Genomic DNA, 11,531 nt, shown 5'->3' with positions numbered 1-11,531 from the left:
AATTGTCCAATGTTTCTTCTTTATGCCACTTGTTGGATTTGGATAGGTAAAAAAAAAAAAAAAAAAAAAAAAAAATTCAAATATGAAATTTAAATGGAAATGGTTATTCTGGGGTGAACGGATACGTATATCGATGGTTGTAAGTAGAATAACAAATGACCGTTGAATCAGATTCAAGAATGTACAATATAACTTATTAATGTGAATTCTAAATATTCCTTGGGTACTACCCACCCGTTAAAATATTTTCATCATTATTAGTTTGTACGAAGAAATTTTTAATTACTATCTTTATGAAAATATACTTGCATATATATTTTCTTCAGAGATAATCATAGATTTAATGAGTCAATAAGATAATAAACTCATTTGATTTATCGTTAATTCTAGATTACATAATCTCTAAGACTTTAGAAATTACATAATCGTCATACGATACGTAAAGAGAAGATAATCGATGTAGAACGATATATAGAACGAAGATCATACTCGAAGTACAGATATTGAGTCGTGTGATGTTGATATTCGAGATACAGATTGTGATGTTGAGATTTTGGGGGTGACAAGAGTACTGTCGGCGTTGATGATGGTGGTATAGATTATGCTGCTGGTGCTGCTGCTGGTGTTTGTAACCTTCGCACCGTATTTTCTAAAGCCACTACCTGAGCGCGAAGCTCGTTGACTTCTTCTATTATACCGGAATGATTGACGGTTGGAACGAGCGAATGAACAAGATTCGAAATATGGGATAGTATGTAATCATGACGAGATACTCTAGAAATGAGCGAGAAAATGGTGTTTCGAATTGGTTCGCCGGTAAGTGCTTCAGGTTCATCGTTAAGAGGACAATTTGGTGGATGGAATGGATCACCTTCTTCTTGCCTCCAGAGATTTAGTATATTACGAACCCATCCCCAATTCATCCAAAATAGATGATGGGAAATTGGTTGATCCATTCCGGTGACGCTGTTCTCGGAGCTCGAATGGAAATCCATATCGGCGTAGCTATCGAAGTCGGAGGAATTCGAACTGGATGAAGAATCCATCTTGTATGGTCGGAGAAATGAATTTTTGGTTTGGAATAGATTATAGGAGTTGGGTTTGGTACTCTTCAATACATAATTTACATATGTATATATATAATATCAAAATCCCATGAATTACGGAGAATCTTTGAAATACGTCAGACAATGTCTATAATAACAGATACGCTAGGATATGAATTTTGTCTATACACTATCGATGCACTAAGTGCAGTAAGACGTGTCTAGACTTAAGAATGATAAGCAGGAAGTTCCCTAAGAAAGATAAGCAGATGATTTCCGACTAGGATTGCTAAGCAAAACTTTTGACAAGCAGACACGGTCAAAGTCCAGACTCACTTAATGTATCCTAACAACTACTAGTTAGACACACTAATGCAAGGCCTGGTTCGCTAAGACCAACGCTCTGATACCAACTGAAAGGATCCGAAACTAATCATCCGGACATCGTCCATATAGATTAAAAACGAATTACAATAGTTGATAACATCGCGAGGTACTTGACCTCTATATGATACATTTTACAAACGTTGCATTTATTTCTTAAAGGCAATCTATTATTACATCGAGAGTTGACATATTAGCCTAACATTTTATAACAACCAAATGATCTAATCTGCCATTTGCATAACAATAGTCTTTAATGAACTTCAATGACTCGAATGCAACGTCCTTGTATCATAGCTTAAATGGTCCCAAACAATATCCTTAATATGAGCTAATGCACAGCGGAAGACTTAATTCGTACCTGAGAATAACATGCTTTAAACGTCAACATAAAGTTGGTGAGATATATAGGTTTGTTGCTAGCAGTGTTATAACAATACTTAACATTTAATCACGTCGCATATTCCCTTTAATATGAAATCTTACTACACCGTACCAAGGTGTAGTCGCAAAACGAAGTACTGTGCAACCGTTGAATACTGGTCGTCCAGTCCGGTTGGGGTTGTCAGGCCCGATAGATCTATCAACAGGATTCGCGTTTACAATACCGCTGTAAATATTAGTTACCAAGCTACAGGGAAGTATGCCAGTGGTACAACTCAACGTAGAACATATTTTTCAGTTACTTGTGTCCATATCGTAAAACATAAAATACATGTATTCTCATCCCGAAATATTTAGAGTTTAAAAGTGGGACTATATACTCACTGTTGTCTTGAAGATATGTAATTTGACTCGGTCTCCGATTGATATCACGAACCTATCCATATATAATATATCAATATGTTTTCATTTTTAAACAAACGTTATAAATATATACTTGTTATACTTTTAATACTTTGAATAATTCCTTAGTCCGTAGTTAGCAGTCCGATGTTAGTAATTCAATTTTAATGGTTCACTTTTAGATGTTTAATATACCCGCAATGAAATAAATAAAACCCCCAACGAAATCAATAAAACCCCATCGTATATGTGTTGGTCGAGATTAATCTTGACCCATGGTACCGGTGTTGTCAAATGACGTGTTGCGTACATAAAGTACCGGTGTTGTCAAATGACGTGTTGCGTACAATCATGGGATCTTATGATTAATCTTCTCGTGTTGTTTACAGGTGATCCTGAACCATATAAAATTGAATTATAAGTACATATATATAAAATATCATGTTATCTTAGAAATATGTGATTTATATAATTTTTTTCCAATTGATCCCGTAATTGAAATGATCTAGGATAACCAATTTTGTTTCGGTCATAGTTTCTTCGTTACAAATCCGTTTTCGTTGATTCAAATTGCCATCTTCTTGGATCGAGTTCTTCTTTAAGACTATGAACTGTAAATACCTTGGTTTGTATTCAAAATCATACGGCATAGGTGAGACTTTAGTGAAACATATGAAGTTAAACATTTTTGTTACAACAAAATCATTTAATGACCATTTTTCTAAAAATACTTATACTTTGAAAAACCAAGTTTTACCTTGTTAAATTAACATATACATAAGTTATATTACAGGTCTTGAAGTATTTTAAAAGTTAAGTTAGAAGGATCTATTTAGTTTGCAAACAAGTTTGAAAACATTCAAACTATGTTCTTGTTGTTAAACTTTTGTACCACAAAATAAGATAGCTATATATATATGAATCAAATAAGGTTATGAACATAGATTCTACCTCAAGTTCCTTGGATAAGATTGCTATAAAAGAGGAGTAAGAAGCTAGAATCAAAAGGGTGTTGGAAGTGGATGAAAGATTGGAAGTAAGTTGGTGTTCTTGGAAGGTTTTCTTGAAGTGTTTTTGTATGATTTTCTTATGGTGTTTTAGTATGGTTTTTGAAGCTAGATCTTCTTGAAAACTTTGCTGAATTGATTAAGGGTTTTAAGGCTTCAAAGTATGTGTGTGTTTTGGCTAAAATATTGAAGTAAAATGAAACAAAAATGCTCATGTATTTATACTAAAAAAAACGTGTATAATGGGAGTATATGGACAAAATTTTCAAGTAATCATTTTATGTATCTAGTCCTAATTGCTTCCAAATACAATTACCTAGCCCTAAGGGCATGTACAATGGCTGGTTAGGTGGTGATTTGACATGTATTTACTATTAGTAAATACATATAGAAGCTATGTATGATACGAGTACAAATACTCTAGGTATACGTATAGAATTTTGTGAAAAATGGAATGAGGATTCAAATATAGCTATCTTTTGTGAATACACTTATATGGTTTTATGTATTTAAGTCTTTAAAAGTGATTAAATACATTACTTATACGATATATGTATAAACATTATAGGTTGTAAGTATTTATGTCAAATAACGTTACGTATTGTTATTGTTTTGAAAACTTAAGTTAGTAGTTTCAAAATATACTTATAACTTGTTGTTATTAATACAAAATGAGATATTAAAACATTCTTAGATCATGTTAAATATGTATATATACATATATATACACAAACGTATAATTGTATAGTTTGTGATATCGTCGGTCAAACTAGATGGTCAAACGTTGTGTAAAACTCTTTTCGAAAATATAAGTCTCAACAATTTGGATTGCTTATCATGTTGGTAAGGTTTAATTTATGTAAATATTAATCTTATAAGTATAGAAAGATTGAAAAGGTGCGGGTCAACTTTACGGTTTTTGCTTATCGTGTCGGAACCATATAGAGATTAGAGTTTAAATTTGGTCGGAAATTTCCGGGTCGTTACAATTAATATATATAAACATGGAAAAGTTCGGGTCACTACAGTACCTACCCGTTAAATAAATTTCGTCCCGAAATTTTAAGCTGTTGAAGGTGTTGACGAATCTTCTGGAAATAGATGCGGGTATTTCTTCTTCATCTGATCTTCACGCTCCCAGGTGAACTCGGGTCCTCTACGAGCATTCCATCGAACCTTAACAATTGGTATCTTGTTTTGCTTAAGTCTTTTAACCTCACGATCCATTATTTCGACGGGTTCTTCGATGAATTGAAGTTTTTCGTTGATTTGGATTTTATCTAACGGAATAGTGAGATCTTCTTTAGCAAAACATTTCTTTAAATTCGAGACGTGGAAAGTGTTATGTACAGCCGCGAGTTGTTGAGGTAACTCTAGTCGGTAAGCTACTGGTCCGATACGATCAATAATCTTGAATGGTCCAATATACCTTGGATTTAATTTCCCTCGTTTACCAAATCGAACAACGCCTTTCCAAGGTGCAACTTTAAGCATGACCATCTCTCCAAATTCAAATTCTATATCTTTTCTTTTAATGTCAGCGTAGCTCTTTTGTCGACTTTGGGCGGTTTTCAACCGTTGTTGAATTTGGATGATCTTCTCGGTAGTTTCTTGTATAATCTCCGGACCCGTAATCTGTCTATCCCCCACTTCACTCCAACAAATCGGAGACCTGCACTTTCTACCATAAAGTGCTTCAAACGGCGCCATCTCAATGCTTGAATGGTAGCTGTTGTTGTAGGAAAATTCTGCTAACGGTAGATGTCGATCCCAACTGTTTCCGAAATCAATAACACATGCTCGTAGCATGTCTTCAAGCGTTTGTATCGTCCTTTCGCTCTGCCCATTAGTTTGTGGATGATAGGCAGTACTCATGTCTAGACGAGTTCCTAATGCTTGCTGTAATGTCTGCCAGAATCTTGAAATAAATCTGCCATCCCTATCAGAGATAATAGAGATTGGTATTCCATGTCTGGAGATGACTTCCTTCAAATACAGTCGTGCTAACTTCTCCATCTTGTCATCTTCTCTTATTGGCAAGAAGTGTGCTGATTTGGTGAGACGGTCAACTATTACCCAAATAGTATCAAAACCACTTGCAGTCCTTGGCAATTTAGTGATGAAATCCATGGTAATGTTTTCCCATTTCCATTCCGGGATTTCGGGTTGTTGAAGTAGACCTGATGGTTTCTGATGCTCAGCTTTGACCTTAGAACACGTCAAACATTCTCCTACGTATTTAGCAACATCGGCTTTCATACCCGGCCACCAAAAATGTTTCTTGAGATCCTTATACATCTTCCCCGTTCCAGGATGTATTGAGTATCTGGTTTTATGAGCTTCTCTAAGTACCATTTCTCTCATATCTCCAAATTTTGGTACCCAAATCCTTTCAGCCCTATACCGGGTTCCGTCTTCCCGAATATTAAGATGCTTCTCCGATCCTTTGGGTATTTCATCCTTTAAATTTCCCTCTTTTAAAACTCCTTGTTGTGCCTCCTTTATTTGAGTAGTAATGTTATTATGAATCATTATATTCATAGATTTTACTCGATGGGTTCTCTGTCCTTCCTGCTCAAGGCATCGGCTACCACATTTGCCTTCCCCGGGTGGTAACGAATCTCAAAGTCGTAATCATTCAATAATTCAATCCACCTACGCTGCCTCATATTCAGTTGTTTCTGATTAAATATGTGTTGAAGACTTTTGTGGTCGGTATATATAATACTTTTGACCCCATATAAGTAGTGCCTCCAAGTCTTTAATGCAAAAACAACCGCGCCTAATTCCAAATCATGCGTCGTATAATTTTGTTCGTGAATCTTCAATTGTCTAGACGCATAAGCAATCACCTTCGTTCATTGCATTAATACACAACCGAGACCTTGCTTTGATGCATCACAATAAATCACAAAATCATCATTCCCTTCAGGCAATGACAATATAGGTGCCGTAGTTAGCTTTTTCTTCAATAACTGAAACGCTTTCTCTTGTTCATCATTCCATTCAAATTTCTTCCCTTTATGCGTTAATGCAGTCAAGGGTTTTGCTATTCTGGAAAAGTCTTGGATGAACCTTCTGTAGTAACCAGCTAGTCCTAAAAACTGGCGTATGTGTTTCGGAGTTTTTGGGGTTTCCCACTTTTCAACAGTTTCTATCTTTGCCGGATCCACCTTAATACCTTCTTTGTTCACTACGTGACCGAGGAATTGAACTTCTTCCAACCAAAATGCACACTTTGAAAACTTAGCGTACAATTCTTCCTTCCTCAATACTTCTAACACCTTTCTCAAATGTTCACCGTGTTCTTGGTCATTCTTTGAGTAAATAAGTATGTCATCAATGAAAACAATGACAAACTTGTCAAGGTATGGTCCACACACTCGGTTCATAAGGTCCATGAACACAGCTGGTGCATTAGTTAAACCAAACGGCATGACCATAAACTCGTAATGACCGTAACGTGTTCTGAAAGCAGTCTTTGGAATATCATCTTCTTTCACCCGCATTTGATGATACCCGGAACGTAAGTCAATCTTTGAATAAACAGACGAGCCTTGTAGTTGATCAAATAAGTCATCGATTCTCGGTAGTGGGTAGCGGTTCTTGATGGTAAGTTTGTTCAACTCTCGGTAGTCGATACACAATCTGAATGTACCATCTTTCTTCTTGACAAACAAAACAGGAGCTCCCCACGGTGATGTGCTTGGTCGAATGAAACCACGCTCTAAAAGTTCTTGTAATTGGCTTTGTAGTTCTTTCATCTCGCTGGGTGCGAGTCTGTAAGGAGCACGAGCTATTGGTGCAGCTCCTGGTACAAGATCTATTTGAAATTCAACGGATCGATGTGGGGGTAATCCCGGTAATTCTTTCGGAAATACATCAGGAAATTCTTTTGCGACGGGAACATCATTGATGCTCTTTTCTTCAGTTTGTACTTTCTCGACGTGTGCTAGAACAGCATAGCAACCTTTTCTTATTAGTTTTTGTGCCTTCAAATTACTAATAAGATGTAGCTTCGTGTTGCCCTTTTCTCCGTACACCATTAAGGGTTTTCCTTTTTCTCGTATAATGCGAATTGCATTTTTGTAACAAACGATCTCCGCTTTCACTTCTTTCAACCAGTCCATACCGATTATCACATCAAAACTCCCTAACTCTACTGGTATCAAATCAATCTTAAATGTTTCGCTAACCAGTTTAATTTCTCGATTCCGACATATATTATCTGCTGAAATTAATTTACCATTTGCTAATTCGAGTAAAAATTTACTATCCAAAGGTGTCAATGGACAACTTAATTTAGCACAAAAATCTCTACTCATATAGCTTCTATCCGCACCCGAATCAAATAAAACGTAAGCAGATTTATTGTCAATAAGAAACGTACCCGTAACAAGCTCCGGGTCTTCCTGTGCCTCTGCCGCATTAATATTGAAAACTCTTCCACGGCCTTGTCCATTCGTGTTCTCCTGGTTCGGGCAATTTCTAATAATGTGGCCCGGTTTTCCACATTTATAACAAACTACATTGGCATAACTTGCTCCGACACTACTTGCTCCGCCATTACTCGTTCCGACACCATTTGTTCCTTTCGTTCTATTAACCCCTGGTCCGTAGACCTCACACTTCGCCGTGCTATGACCATTTCTTTTACACTTGTTGCAAAATTTGGTGCAGAACCCCGAGTGATTCTTTTCACACCTTTGGCATAGCTGCTTCTGATTGTTGTTGTTGTTGCGGTTATTATTGTTGTTGGGATGATTATTGTAGTTGCTGTTGTTGTTGTTGTTGTTGTTATTGGGCCGTTTGTTGTAGTTGCGATTGATGTTGCGATTGTTGGGATAATTGTTGCGATTATTGTTATAATTGTTGTTGTTGTTGTATTGGTGAGTCTTATCACCGTTTTCCTCCCACTTTCTTTTGACTTGCTTCACATTGGCCTCTTCAGCAGTCTGTTCTTTAATTCTTTCTTCAATTTGGTTTACGAGTTTGTGAGCCATTCTACATGCCTGTTGTATGGAGGCGGGCTCGTGTGAACTTATATCTTCTTGGATTCTTTCCGGTAATCCTTTCACAAATGCGTCGATCTTCTCTTCCTCATCTTCGAATGCTCTCGGACACAATAGGCACAATTCTGTGAATCGTCTTTCGTACGTGGTAATATCAAATCCTTGGGTTCGTAACCCTCTAAGTTCTGTCTTGAGCTTATTGACCTCGGTTCTGGGACGGTACTTCTCGTTCATCAAGTGCTTGAATGCTGACCACGGTAGTGCGTACGCATCGTCTTGTCCCACTTGCTCTAGATAGGTATTCCACCATGTTAACGCAGAACCTGTGAAGGTATGCGTAGCGTACTTTACTTTGTCCTCTTCAGTACACTTACTTATGGCAAACACCGATTCGACCTTCTCGGTCCACCGTTTCAATCCGATCGGTCCTTCGGTTCCATCAAATTCCAAAGGTTTGCAGGCAGTGAATTCTTTGTAGGTGCATCCTACACGATTTCCTGTACTGCTAGATCCAAGGTTATTGTTGGTATGTAGCGCAGCCTGTACTGCGGCTATGTTTGAAGCTAGAAAAGTACGGAATTCCTCTTCATTCATATTCACGGTGTGTCGAGTAGTCGGTGCCATTTCCTTCAAAATAGTTAAATGGAACAAGTTAATCATACAGAATATTAAGAGTAGTTAATAGTATTTCGTAGCATAATATGAACTCATTTATAAAAGCTTTTTCTTCATATTAGCGTTTTATAAGTTTAAATTCTGGTAGTACCTACCCGTTAAGTTCATACTTAGTAGTTAATATACAATTCAACTACTACAATTCTATATGAAAAACTGATTATAATAATATTTCGCGTTCAAACTTTTATACAATATTTTACAAACTTATAATACCGCTTATTTTACATAAAGCATGAAATATAGCACACAATAACTTTGATACAAGATAGTTGTGAAGATAATTCTAGCTAGTACACAAGTCGTTCAGCAAAGGCAATAAAGACACGTAATTCATACGTCCAGAAACAAGTCATGCATTCTGGTTTTACTAGGACTACTTCCCATCCTTGGTCTTGTGCAACATAACCGTTATGGCCGTTGATAAGACAGCGTGTTGTAACGTCGTCAAAGGGACGAGGGTTACGTAATGTCCAACAGTCCCGTAATAATCTAAAAACCTCATTTCTTACCCCAATTACCGACTCCGTCACTTGTGGAAACGTTTTGTTTAATAGTTGTAGCCCGATGTTCTTGTTCTCACTTTGGTGAGAAGCGAACATTACTAATCCGTAAGCATAACATGCTTCTTTATGTTGCATGTTAGCCGCTTTTTCTAAATCACGAAGTCCAATATTCGGATATATTGAGTCAAAATAATTTCTTAACCCGTTGCGTAAAATAGCATTTGGGTTCCCCGCAATATATGCGTCAAAGTAAACACATCGTAACTTATGGGTTTCCCAATGTGATATCCCCCATCTTTCAAACGAAAGTCTCTTATAAACCAAGACATTCTTGGAACGTTCTTCGAATGTCTTACAAACTGATCTCGCCTTAAATAGTTGTGCCGAGGAATTCTGGCCGACTCTAGACAAGATTTCATCAATCATGTCTCCGGGTAGGTCTCTTAAAATATTTGGTTGTCTATCCATTTTGTGTTTTTAAACTGTAAAATAGACAAGAGTTAGATTCATAAAAAAAATACTTATTAATACAAGCAATTTTTACATATATCATAAAGCATACGAACACTATATTACATATATTACACCACACGAATACAACTATCTTATTCCGACTCGCTCGTTTCTTCTTCTTCGGTTTTGGTTCGTTTTGCCAAGTTTCTAGGGATATATGATGTTCCCCTAATACGAGCCGTCGTTGTCCACATTGGTTTAGAAAAACCTGGTGGTTTAGAGGTTCCCGGGTCATTGTTACAACTTAAGGACTTCGGGCGTTGACGATACATATAAAGTTCATCGGGGTTGGAATTAGATTTCTCTATTTTTATGCCCTTTCCCTTATTATTTTCTTTTGCCTTTTTAAATTCAGTTGGGGTAATTTCTATAACATCATCGGAATTCTCGTCGGAATCCGATTCATCGGAGAATTGGTAATCCTCCCAATATTTTGCTTCCTTGGCGGAAACACCATTGACCATAATTAACCTTGGTCGGTTGGTTGAGGATTTTCTTTTACTTAACCGTTTTATTATTTCCCCCACCGGTTCTATTTCTTCATCCGGTTCCGATTCTTCTTCCGGTTCCGATTCTTCTTCCTGTTCCGACTCTTCTTCCGGTTCCTCTTCGGGAACTTGTGAATCAGTCCACGAATCATTCCAATTTACATTTGACTCTTCATTATTATTAGGTGAGTCAATGGGACTTGTTCTAGAGGTAGACATCTATCACATAATATCAAACGCGTTAAGAGATTAATATATCACATAATATTCACATGTTAAAAATATATAGTTTCCAACAAAATTTGTTAAGCAATCATTTTTCAAGTAAACACGGTCGAAGTCCAGACTCACTAATGCATCCTAACAAACTCGATAAGACACACTAATGAAAAATTCTGGTTCTCTAAGACCAACGCTCGGATACCAACTGAAATGTCCCGTTCTTATTGATTAAAAACGTTCCATATTAATTGATTTCGTTGCGAGGTTTTGACCTCTATATGAGACGTTTTTCAAAGACTGCATTCATTTTTAAAACAAACCATAACCTTTATTTCATAAATAAAGGTTTAAAAAGCTTTACGTACATTATCAAATAATGATAATCTAAAATATCCTGTTTACACACGACCATTACATAATGGTTTACAATACAAATATGTTACATCGAAATCAGTTTCTTGAATGCAGTTTTTACACAATATCATACAAACATGGACTCCAAATCTTGTCCTTATTTTAGTATGCAACAGCGGAAGCTCTTAATATTCACCTGAGAATAAACATGCTTTAAACGTCAACAAAAATGTTGGTGAGTTATAGGTTTAACCTATATATATCAAATCGTAACAATAGACCACAAGATTTCATATTTCAATACACATCCCATACATAGAGATAAAAATCATTCATATGGTGAACACCTGGTAACCGACATTAACAAGATGCATATATAAGAATATCCCCATCATTCCGGGACACCCTTCGGATATGATATAAATTTCGAAGTACTAAAGCATCCGGTACTTTGGATGGGGTTTGTTAGGCCCAATAGATCTATCTTTAGGATTCGCGTCAATTAGGGTGTCTGTTCCCTAATTCTTAGATTACCAGA

This window comes from Rutidosis leptorrhynchoides, chromosome 4, assembly GCF_046630445.1.
Source record: "Rutidosis leptorrhynchoides isolate AG116_Rl617_1_P2 chromosome 4, CSIRO_AGI_Rlap_v1, whole genome shotgun sequence".
NCBI classification, from domain to species: domain Eukaryota; kingdom Viridiplantae; phylum Streptophyta; class Magnoliopsida; order Asterales; family Asteraceae; genus Rutidosis; species Rutidosis leptorrhynchoides.
The sequence above is the reverse complement of the archived record's forward strand: the minus strand, read 5'-3'. Positions refer to the sequence as shown.